At 36.7% G+C, this 9,989-nt stretch overlaps 1 protein-coding gene across 2 annotated transcripts in view; it reads left to right on the top strand.

Moving 5' to 3' along the window:
- The first annotated feature begins 4,046 nt into the window (after positions 1–4,046).
- Positions 4,047–9,989, top strand: part of LOC113118484 (tumor protein p53-inducible protein 11-like) — a 63,232-nt gene continuing 57,289 nt past the window's right edge. The window contains exon 1 of one of the 2 annotated variants that reach the window (XM_026287697.1): positions 4,047–4,191. The gene's annotated coding sequence lies outside the window, so the exon portion shown is untranslated. Of the gene's footprint in view, positions 4,192–4,646; positions 4,667–9,989 lie in introns of those variants that run through there. The other variant, XM_026287699.1, reaches the window with a different exon arrangement.

The following is a 9,989-nucleotide window of genomic DNA, read 5'->3' as shown; positions in this document are numbered from 1 at the left end:
AGAAAAGCATCAGGGTGTGCTGTCTGCTGCTCACTGATGTGCTGGTACGGTATGTGCCTTACTATATATTAGATGGGCTCTGGCCAGAGACGAGCTGTTGTGCTTCTACAATTCCTTAAGGGTTTTAGCTCCTAAGAGTCCATGGAGTTATAATCCAAAAGTTGTCTAAAAGGAGCCAAGAGTAGCTGCACTCTCATATCTTATCAAAAGTTGATTTATTGACACACAATGCTTTCAGTGCTTTTTATTGTACCATTTGATCTTGAGTTACGTAGGTAATTATAAGCTTCAGAGCTTTTCATTTTCACTTGTGAACCCGAAAAGCTACTAATGCTTTTTGAATGCTATTTGAAGTTCTTTCAGCATTTAAACATGATTTCTGTCACACTGAAGGCTGTACAGACTTTCTTTAAAGCCCTGGTGCTGTCATAATACTGTCACAATTTATGATAACAAACCAGTTTTTTTTTTTCTTTTAAATGGAAGTAAGAAAAAATTATTCATTAGCAGCTTCACTTAGCAATTTTGTGGAGAACAGAGTTTGTATAAAAGGCAAGTTTATAACTGGCTTAGTTTCGCACAACTTGAAAGTGGCTATCTACATTTTCAATACACAAATTAAAATTAGACTATATGTGACCCTGGAGCACTAAACCAGTCTTAAGTCGCTGGGGTATATTTTTGCAATATTACTGATTTTTCTTTTATGCCAAAAATCATAAGGATATTAAGTAAAGATAATGTTTTATGAAGATATTTTGTAAATTTCTTACCATAAATATATTTAAAAAAAATGTTTGATTAGTAATATACATTGCTAAGAACTTAATTTGGACAACTTTATAGGCAATTTTCTCAATATTTAATTTTTTTTGCACCTTCAGATTCCAGATTTTCAAATCTCAACCAAATATTGTCAGATCCTAACAAAAAAAAATACATCAATAGAAAGCTGATTTATGAGGTATAAACCTCAATTTCAAAAAAAAAAGGAAATTCCATTTATCAATTTACTTATTTACTCACATTCATAAAATAATATTTTTTCATGTTTTTATCCATACAATGAAAGTCATTTGGTGATGATGATGATGAAATGACAATCAAAATAAAACAATAAATAAATAAAGCAATTCCTGAGCGAAAATGGTTTGTTCTGTGTTCTTGTAATGTTTATCATGTCTTTAATATTATTATCAAACTCAAAACTAACATTAGCTCATCTCAAGTCAGTTTAATACTGAATTACTGTAAGTCAGTCAGTTCCAGATGAGTGGAGAACTGAAAGGGGTTTAAAAGGAGGTCAGTATAGTGCACAGTAACAGCCAGTGTCTTTGATTTGATCATGATTAGGTCATGTTGGTTCAGTTTTGGACTGGGTTGACTAAGTTTGTAAGCCATGAGCCTTTATAGGGATCTCGCTGCCCCTTTCAGGTTTAGTCAATGTAAAGGAACAAACTCCCCTCTAATGACCGCTCTGAAATCAATGCCATCCTTAAAAGCAGAGCAACAAAATAAACAAAGCTCCTTCTCAACATGTTCTGATAGATCTAACTGGCATCTCTGAGTTCAGATCTATGGGTAATCCATACAGATGTGTGTAGGTGGTAGAATTAAACATTTGCTTTCTGCAGTCTTGTTAGCTCTGTTGAATCATTATGGTTTCATGCTTGTTCATGCACAAGAACAACTATAACTATGTTAACATTGATATAACATTGTGAATGAATGCTGCAGTGATGCTAGAATAAAACAGATTTCATTGCTGCAATGCAGTGCTCTTGAAAAAACAACATTGGAGGAGCTACACAGCAAAGATGTGATGAAGGGCTGTGAGAATGCATTGATATGCACATCCCCTTATTTCCAAAAGCCTGCGTCTGGCATTTATGAATGCCTCTATCCTTAGAGATGCAAAGATTTTAGATGATTAACGAAATTTTTTTTATTTTCCTTCAGATTTGTAATGTGCCTTTTTAACAACTGCAGTATCAACACATTTAACACTTGTCCTCTTTTTCATTTTCAGAGCTAGTTGGAGCAGTTTCATCAAAGGAAACTATTGATTTAATTTCTTACAGAGGCCCTTTTTTCCAAGACTACTGCTAAAATGATGTGGAATTATCTTGGTATTATATGCTGTCTGTAAAAATGTGTAACAAAAAAAATTCTGCTGACAGACATCTTGACAATCTGATTAACTTCTGTATACGCAAAGTTGAATTGCATTAAGTGAAAAGCCTTGAAACTGTTATTAGAGATCTGATGAATCATATTTATTTAGTATATGAATGCTGCATTCGCACAGCTTTTATAGGCCTAATTTAAGGACAGTCATATAAACTCAATTGTACTTCATTAAAATAAGGTCTGGTTTATAGCAGACTGTGATTTATCTTGATGCAAAATCCAATACGTCAATTGAAATCCAAAATAAATGACACAGAAATTTGCAAAAAGAAGCTATTATTTAGTAGGCTGAAAACTGAATACTTTGATTAGTCTCGATGCTGCAAAAGTTCATCCTGAGATGAAAATCGCAGCTCAGATTGATACAGTGTTCTTCCTTTAGGTGTCTGATAAATTACTTCATAATTGTCTGTGCAATTTTTTCACAATACAAAACAATAGGCATTTAAATGTAATGGCCCTCAACACTGCAGTATTCAGTATCCAGAATGTGCAAATTACTGTTCTCATTAAAGTCGTATGATCCTTATAATCATTTTAATTGCCCTGAGTAATGAATGAGTCAACACATACTGGAAATCCTAGTTATGACACAAATCAAAACCAAGAGAGGCTGGGTAGCATGTAACCGACCACTTATTACAAACAGGACAGATTTTGTGATTTTGATCCAAAAATGTTTCAATACAATACTGAGCTGCCGGACATTTGATTACTTCCCTTAAATAGATTCAGAAGTTAAATAGGGTTAAACTGTTTCTACCGTTAGGTAAACTATATATATATTTTTTCATATCATAATCTTTTTCCCAACATGCTCTTGCTAGCAAACAGTCAATTTTTATAAGAATTCTTGGGTAAAACTCACAAACGCTTATCAGTAGAACTCACAATGAATGATAGTGGCATGCTTATATAATATTATTCAAGTTCATGCCTCACTGGGAAAACAAGGACACTGAAAGCTGAGTGTGAGTAACCTTTTTGCTACTGTATGACGTTTAAATATTAAACATTATGTTGGCAAGACATTTCTGTTTAAAGAGTGTGTGGGTTGTTGTCTCATGAGATTACTTCAGAATTCTATGTGGGCTGCTTTCATGTTCAAACTATACAGCCAATGCATGCTTTTACACATGGAGGATTTTCTTACTACAGTCACACAGCTGAAGCAGTTCTCATGAGCAAATGTGTTGTAAACTATCAGAGTGAGGTATTTTAGACACAAGGTTATTTAGATGAACAGATCATATATGGTACCTACTTCTCACCACCTGAAACCATCAGTTATCTTTAGATCAATGTGTAAAGATTAACCACATCCACCTATTTGCCATCTTTGAAGAAACAATCTGATTGCATGATTGCCTCTCTAATAGCAGCAGGCAAGCTATTTGTTGCCTAAACGTATGAAACTTTTGCAACATAATATCTTAATATCAACACTCATATTTATGAAGGAGTCTGAAATGCATTTGTAAGCAGTGCTACAACCTCTATAGACACAAGGGACACTTCCCCCTCTAAATATTATGATCGCTGGTCGACCGATGTGTTTTGAATGATTTAATAGGCTACTTCAGTATTTGTTTCCTCTCAGTCATCCTTGTTTGAAAGTTAACACCTTTTTAAATCTTCTTTCAGCTATGAAAACGTTATAAAACCACTTCTTAGACTGTAAAGATACAAAGATATTTCAGAAATATTAAACGAATGCTAGTATCGTGTTTAGCTACTGTCTTGTAGCAGCGTGGCTCCATTCATTCGTATTTCTGTGAGCAATCTGTCTGTCACGTGTCCACGAGCGCGCTGTGTCTATTACGGTAGACAGAGCTGCGCTGATATTGTATGTGTGACATTACGGTACATTTATAGATCCGTCAGAGTCTTGGTTGTTTGCAAACCCAAAGAGCACTGCAATGTAAGTTTATCAAGAGAAAAATCGGACGGCATACCGAGAATAGCGCAGCAGAAAACCAGAAGCTTCTTTCAACCACACTGGTGAGAAAAATATGAATTTATTAGACATTCAATATCTTTGCGCGGTCGCAACGCCTTTCAACCTCACATAGTTATACACAGGAGTAGTCTTATAACAGTGAATCGGACTCGGTGTCGCAGGAATGGTATCCTGCAGTAAAGAATACGCTTTTTCTGATTTAGGAAGTTTCTTTTAATTCACTCTGAAGACCACAGACCACGCTTGATGCTGCTCAACATGTGTTTTATAAAGTAATATGGAGAACACAAACAATTCGAGTGACAGCTTACTGTTTCACAAAACGCACGCTTGTTTAACAGTTATGTACGTTTGTTTTTAGAAGCACATCCGTTAAAACGTAAGAATGGCTTGGCAAGATTTGTGTTTTGCATTATCCCACTTACTGAGAGGCTTGAATCACATTTTTTACGTTAATAAATAATCGTCGTTCTTACCAAACGGTGCGTTGCGCGCGGCTCTGGAGGAGGCTGGTTGGTGAGAGATACCCTTACATTGCAGTTTATAAGTGCGCACAGCTTGTAATAATGATTTTTTTTCTCTTTCTGGTCGGTATTTCCGCGAAATATGTATCTTTTTCATACGGAAAAGTTGACTTTTAAAGTGTAGTTTAGGAAATAGCGAGCATGTCAAACTAAATGGGGATATAGTGTACATCAGATGTGCCTAAAATAATCAGTTTTTAATAATAATCATGATAACAGTTTTGACAGTTTAAGTTAAAACCCGTTATGAAGTTTCATTTAATTTTCTAGTTTAAATACTAAATGACATTATCTATATGGCTTAATATAAATAATTACCAAGACATTTTCTTTCCAGATTAAAATTATTGCATTATTGCTAATAAAGCATGGATGTTGAAAACAGATCTGGAGAAGAAGCAGAAAAGGAAAAAACTCTTAAAGAAAAGTTAGTTGATTGTTGTTATATGAAGAAACATGGCTATAACAACACACTGATTGACACAAAAGACACCATTTCACGGTTGTTGAAATGTTTAATTTAGACTTTTACCCTTCTGTAGGTCCATCTTTATAATTGTACAGGAAATTATTTTTAGCAGTAATTGTAATGCTCTGACTTTAATCTGTTGATGATTACTTGGCAACAGTACAGAGATTCATAATGATATCATGTGAATATTCTAGACTTAAAAAAAAAAAACAATTAAATCAGTATGGCATTATAGAGTAAGTCTGCAGCACTGGAAGTTTTACTCACATAATTTATTCATTTTTTATTATATATATATTTTTCTTTACACTGTCTTTGCACAGCATGCGCTGAATCTTTAATTATAATATTAAAAGCTTTTTTATACTTATTTCAATGCAAGAAGCTTTTTGAAAAGACACACATGTGACAACAAAGACAATGTAACTTTTCCACACCTCAAACTACCAGCATTTGAGCTTTGGTGTTGTTCATACTATCAATAGACTTACTGTAATCATATTCTTGGCATCGTAAAAGAATTCTTGGAAATCTCTGCTCCCTCTCTGACGTGTTACTTGTGCTGCTTTTTAATGAAACAACGACAGGTGCTAGGAAATGTTTTTGTAATGTCTGGCTGTTTTATGTCCTTGTTTCCTGTCATGATCACACCATTGAAATAGTGCATAAAAGTCCTTTTTTCACCATTTTTTTTTGTGTGGTTTGTCACATAACTGCTCAACTCAAAGAACCATCGTGGTCGCCCCGCCTGAGGTGATTCCTCAAGCAGCTGGTGTGAATAGTGATTCAAAGGCATGCCTTGCTAAAGTTTTGCTTTGATCCAAAGTCCCTAGTACTTTTTGTGCTGCTGCCATTTTTGGTAATGAAAGCATAGCGGTTGTAGTTGCTTGTAATGTGTTTTCCTGATCTTCCTTCTGGAGACCGGTGTGGGTGGTGAATGTAGGAATTTATTACTCAAAGGAGGAGGATACTGTGTATTTTATATAAAGTGCAAATACTGACCAATTGCTTTCTTTGCGATAGGGGGCTTGAAAGGGCATAGTAATCTAAATGGAAATCCGGATCATATGTACACAGGACCCTTCGGCCATTTCAGTTGTCTCATGAGACCAGAATGTGTCTGCTTAAAGAGTAACTAAACCCTAAACCAACTTTTTTTTAGTTAATGATCTGTAAGAATGGGACTTTATTAGTGCTGTTCATTGATTCAAGTAACTTTTTTGAAATTTGAGTATAAAGTGTTTTAATTCTACAATATATGGTGTAAAAACGTCTGAGTGCTTCCCTCTTCAGGTTGAACTGTCACTACTGCAGTTGATTTTTCCTATTGGATGTTTGCAGTGGCAGGTGACGTAAGCAGTTTCCAGCTCACCTCGTCCCTTGTTCCTTCAAAATCACTGTAGTGAGCAGGAGTTGAAATTGCGAGTAGCGCAAACGACCAGGATAGACTATTATAGCATCTATTAACATAGCATTTATATAGTTATTTAGTGTAGCCTATGTAGTTAATTAGCATAGTTGTTTGTGTAACGTTAGTATTGTTAGAAGCATAGTTAGTTAGTAGTATAGTATTGCATCAGTTAGGATAGCTTCAAGTTGGCGTAGATTTATCTGTATTTAGTACAGTGGTCAGGATGCTACGTAGATGTAGTGTTGCTGGTTGTAAAAGCACTGCTGGACTGCATAGTTTTCCAGCAGACTTGAAAATTATGCCCCAGAGGTTGCATGCACTTGGTCTGGAAGACCGCAAGTTCCAGTCTAGAGCTGGAGTGTGCAAACAGCATTTTACGCGGGATTGCTCTCCAATACAAGTGGGTAAAAATGGGCTTCTCCACACAGCTCGCGCTGAAAAGTGATGCAGTGCCGGTCGCTATGCTGGAGTTAAGACAGCAGTTTGAGCCAGCGGCTCGAATTGATATGGCTCAGGCCCTGGCCCTGTGTCCACAGACACCTCGACATCCTCTACTTCAGGTGAAGGTGGGCAAGAAAAGTCCTCTACATCAGATGAATGCTCTGTTGCAAAAGCTACTTGCGTCACTACAGTCAATCTCCATTTTAGTGACTCTGACAGCAGCTGTCAATTAATCCGTCACTGCGGGTCCTAGGGTCAGGCCCCACCCGCTCAGCCCCGCCTTCGGTTCGTCCCCTCTATCTCCGCTGTGCTCTGCCCACTTTTCAGCATTTTTCAAATATTGCCAGTGGGTGGAGTCAGGCTCTGACCAGGTGTTTAGTTACCCTTTAATTACTTAATGTAAATGTGTAGTAGGGCTGTCAACGAATATTCTAAATTCGAATATGTATTCAAATAGTTTTTAAAAAACGAATTTCGAAGGTGAAAATTAATATTCGAATAAAAAACAAAATGTGAAAAAAAAGGCCCGCGGTAGTAAAGCTAAACAGTCACACCTGGACACTTAACGTTACTTTGCATCGCTCGCCGCTAGCTCTTTGTCTGCAAAATGACAAGAGGCCATAATGGATAAAATAATTTCGTTCATTTGTCAGGACAAGAGACCGATCAGTATCGTGGATGGGGCAGGCTTCGGGGAGTTCTGTCAAGCAATGGAAGCGAGGTTTGATTATTTATCAAACAGCTCACTCAGAGCATTCAATGTCAATTCTATATGCTGTAAAACTTAAATTAATATTAATAGTATTTGTTTCAATCACTGAATGAAGCCTGCTATATTTGGGACAACAGTCGCGACCTTAAACTGCTTGCACAAAAATTTGTTTGTTCATTTAAACCGTTATGCGCAGAGAACGTGAGGGTGAGAGAGCTTGAGGTCTGCAGTCTTGGCCATTAGTTGATTTCCTTGTTTTTGTGTAGGTAATACGTTATCATATATGTTTATTAGACTATCTATACAAGTAGTTATGTATCTTTTTATTATTTTGTCCTGTTATTGACGTAATGTGCGTCATTGACAACATGCGCCACCAGATGTTCGAATAGTTCGAATATTCGTGTATTTTTTAGAGGGAATATTCGAACGTCAATTTTGAGCAATTTTGACAGCCCTAATGTGTAGTTTTGCCCGTCTATGGGGTGGAAATATGGAAGAAAACACCACCTTCTTGTGTGCAAAGAGTGATTACAGTGAGTTTCAAGTAGGGGTTGAATGACTTCTGATTTTTTTGGGTTGATCTTTATGTGATGAAAGTCGAGCCGAAGTCGACTAGTCGCTGATGACGTCATTATTGAACAAATAAGTATAGAGCTGTGGCAAACACCTTGTGCACAACTATGGCATATGACACAGTGCTGCCAAATGGCTATTGCTCCTATAACAGCTAATTTTTATCAGTTCTTTGGGTCGTTATAGTTCTCACAGATTTCTGCTTCAGATACAGATAAAGTAGCACAGTAAAGATTACGTTCATATGAATGCATTAGTGAGCGATTACGTGTGTGAATTGATTCTACCTGGCAGCGTCTCTCTACTAGTAGTGAAGCTGTGGGATTTACTAAAAAAATATATGCTAGAGCTTTTCAGTTTCTAAGCTATTTTATTGAGAAATCACAGAACAGTGTTGATACATTTCTTTGCTGAATGATTCTTGTGTGCTCGTGATCTTCGCATGATGTAAGAGCTACTGTCTATTGCCTATTTGTGTGTTACAGTGCAGCAGCGCATAAGATTAGAACACTGATTACCTTACCTGTACAGTAAGCTGTGTAAAACATGCATTCTCTTAAAATTTGAGCTAGTAATATAATCACTCACCTTTTGTGAAGCGTTTTGGAGCATGTATTTATTTGTTATCTTATCCTGTTGCGCCCTCTTTAGGATCAGCGACTACCGTATTTTTCGGACTATAAGTCGCACCTGAGTATAAGTCGCATCAGTCCAAAAATACGTCATGACAAGGAAAAAAACGTATATAAGTCGCACCGGACTATAAGTCACATTTATTAAGAACCAAGAACCAAGAGAAAACATTACCGTCTACAGCCACGAGAGGGCGCTCTATGTTTTCAGTGTAGACTACAGGGTCACTGAGCAGCATAGAGCGCCCTCTGGCAGCTGTAGACAGTAATGTTTTCTCTTGGTTCATTTCTCTTGGTTCAAGTCAAATTAATTTTGATAAATAAGTCGCACCGGACTATAGGTCGCAGAACCAGCCAAACTATGAAAAAAAGTGCAACTTATAGTCCGGAAAATACGGTAGTTGGCATCAGCAGAGCATTGAAGTTGGCTAGTTGTCGTTTATTCGGTGCAAGCCCTAGTTTCAAGAAATATCTCCATAATAGATGACATTTCTGGGTGGCAGTGCTGTGATTTTATCTGTAAACAGACTGTCATTATCCATCAGGCTACTTGCAGCTTTTATCTGTTTTCTTTCGTTGAGGCTGAGGGGTTCTCCTTAATATGATCATTTTGTTTTTCTAATCATATCGATGGTGGTGATGATGATTTAATGTCATTGCAATGAGGAAAAACAGCTCTGCTGCGATTTCACAAGAGTGCAGTACTCTGGGTAAGACAAGCAGATGGTGACCTGCTTTCTGTCCTGTCTTATTCTGTCACAGGGTTGATTTATCAAGCACTGTTGTGTGAAACCGTGACAATACCATATTTCTTAAATTGCTGTATCCCATGATTCCATGATGATAGACAATTTGGTTGAAGATGCTGCAGTGAAAAATGATTTAGGCTACAATAATGTTAACAGTAGTGCTAAGTACTGTAGCTTTTCCCCTTTATTTTACATTAACCTGTTATTTTAGAGTTTCTAAAGATAACAATCTGTTGGGATGGACAATTGAGTTGTTTATTCTTAAATAATGTTTCCCTTCAGTCATAGATTGTGCATGCATGATATCTTGGCATGCTTAACA

The sequence above is a fragment of the Carassius auratus genome, chromosome 18 (assembly GCF_003368295.1).
Source record: "Carassius auratus strain Wakin chromosome 18, ASM336829v1, whole genome shotgun sequence".
In the NCBI taxonomy this organism is placed as follows: domain Eukaryota; kingdom Metazoa; phylum Chordata; class Actinopteri; order Cypriniformes; family Cyprinidae; genus Carassius; species Carassius auratus.
This window is presented reverse-complemented; position numbering and strand designations above follow the sequence as displayed.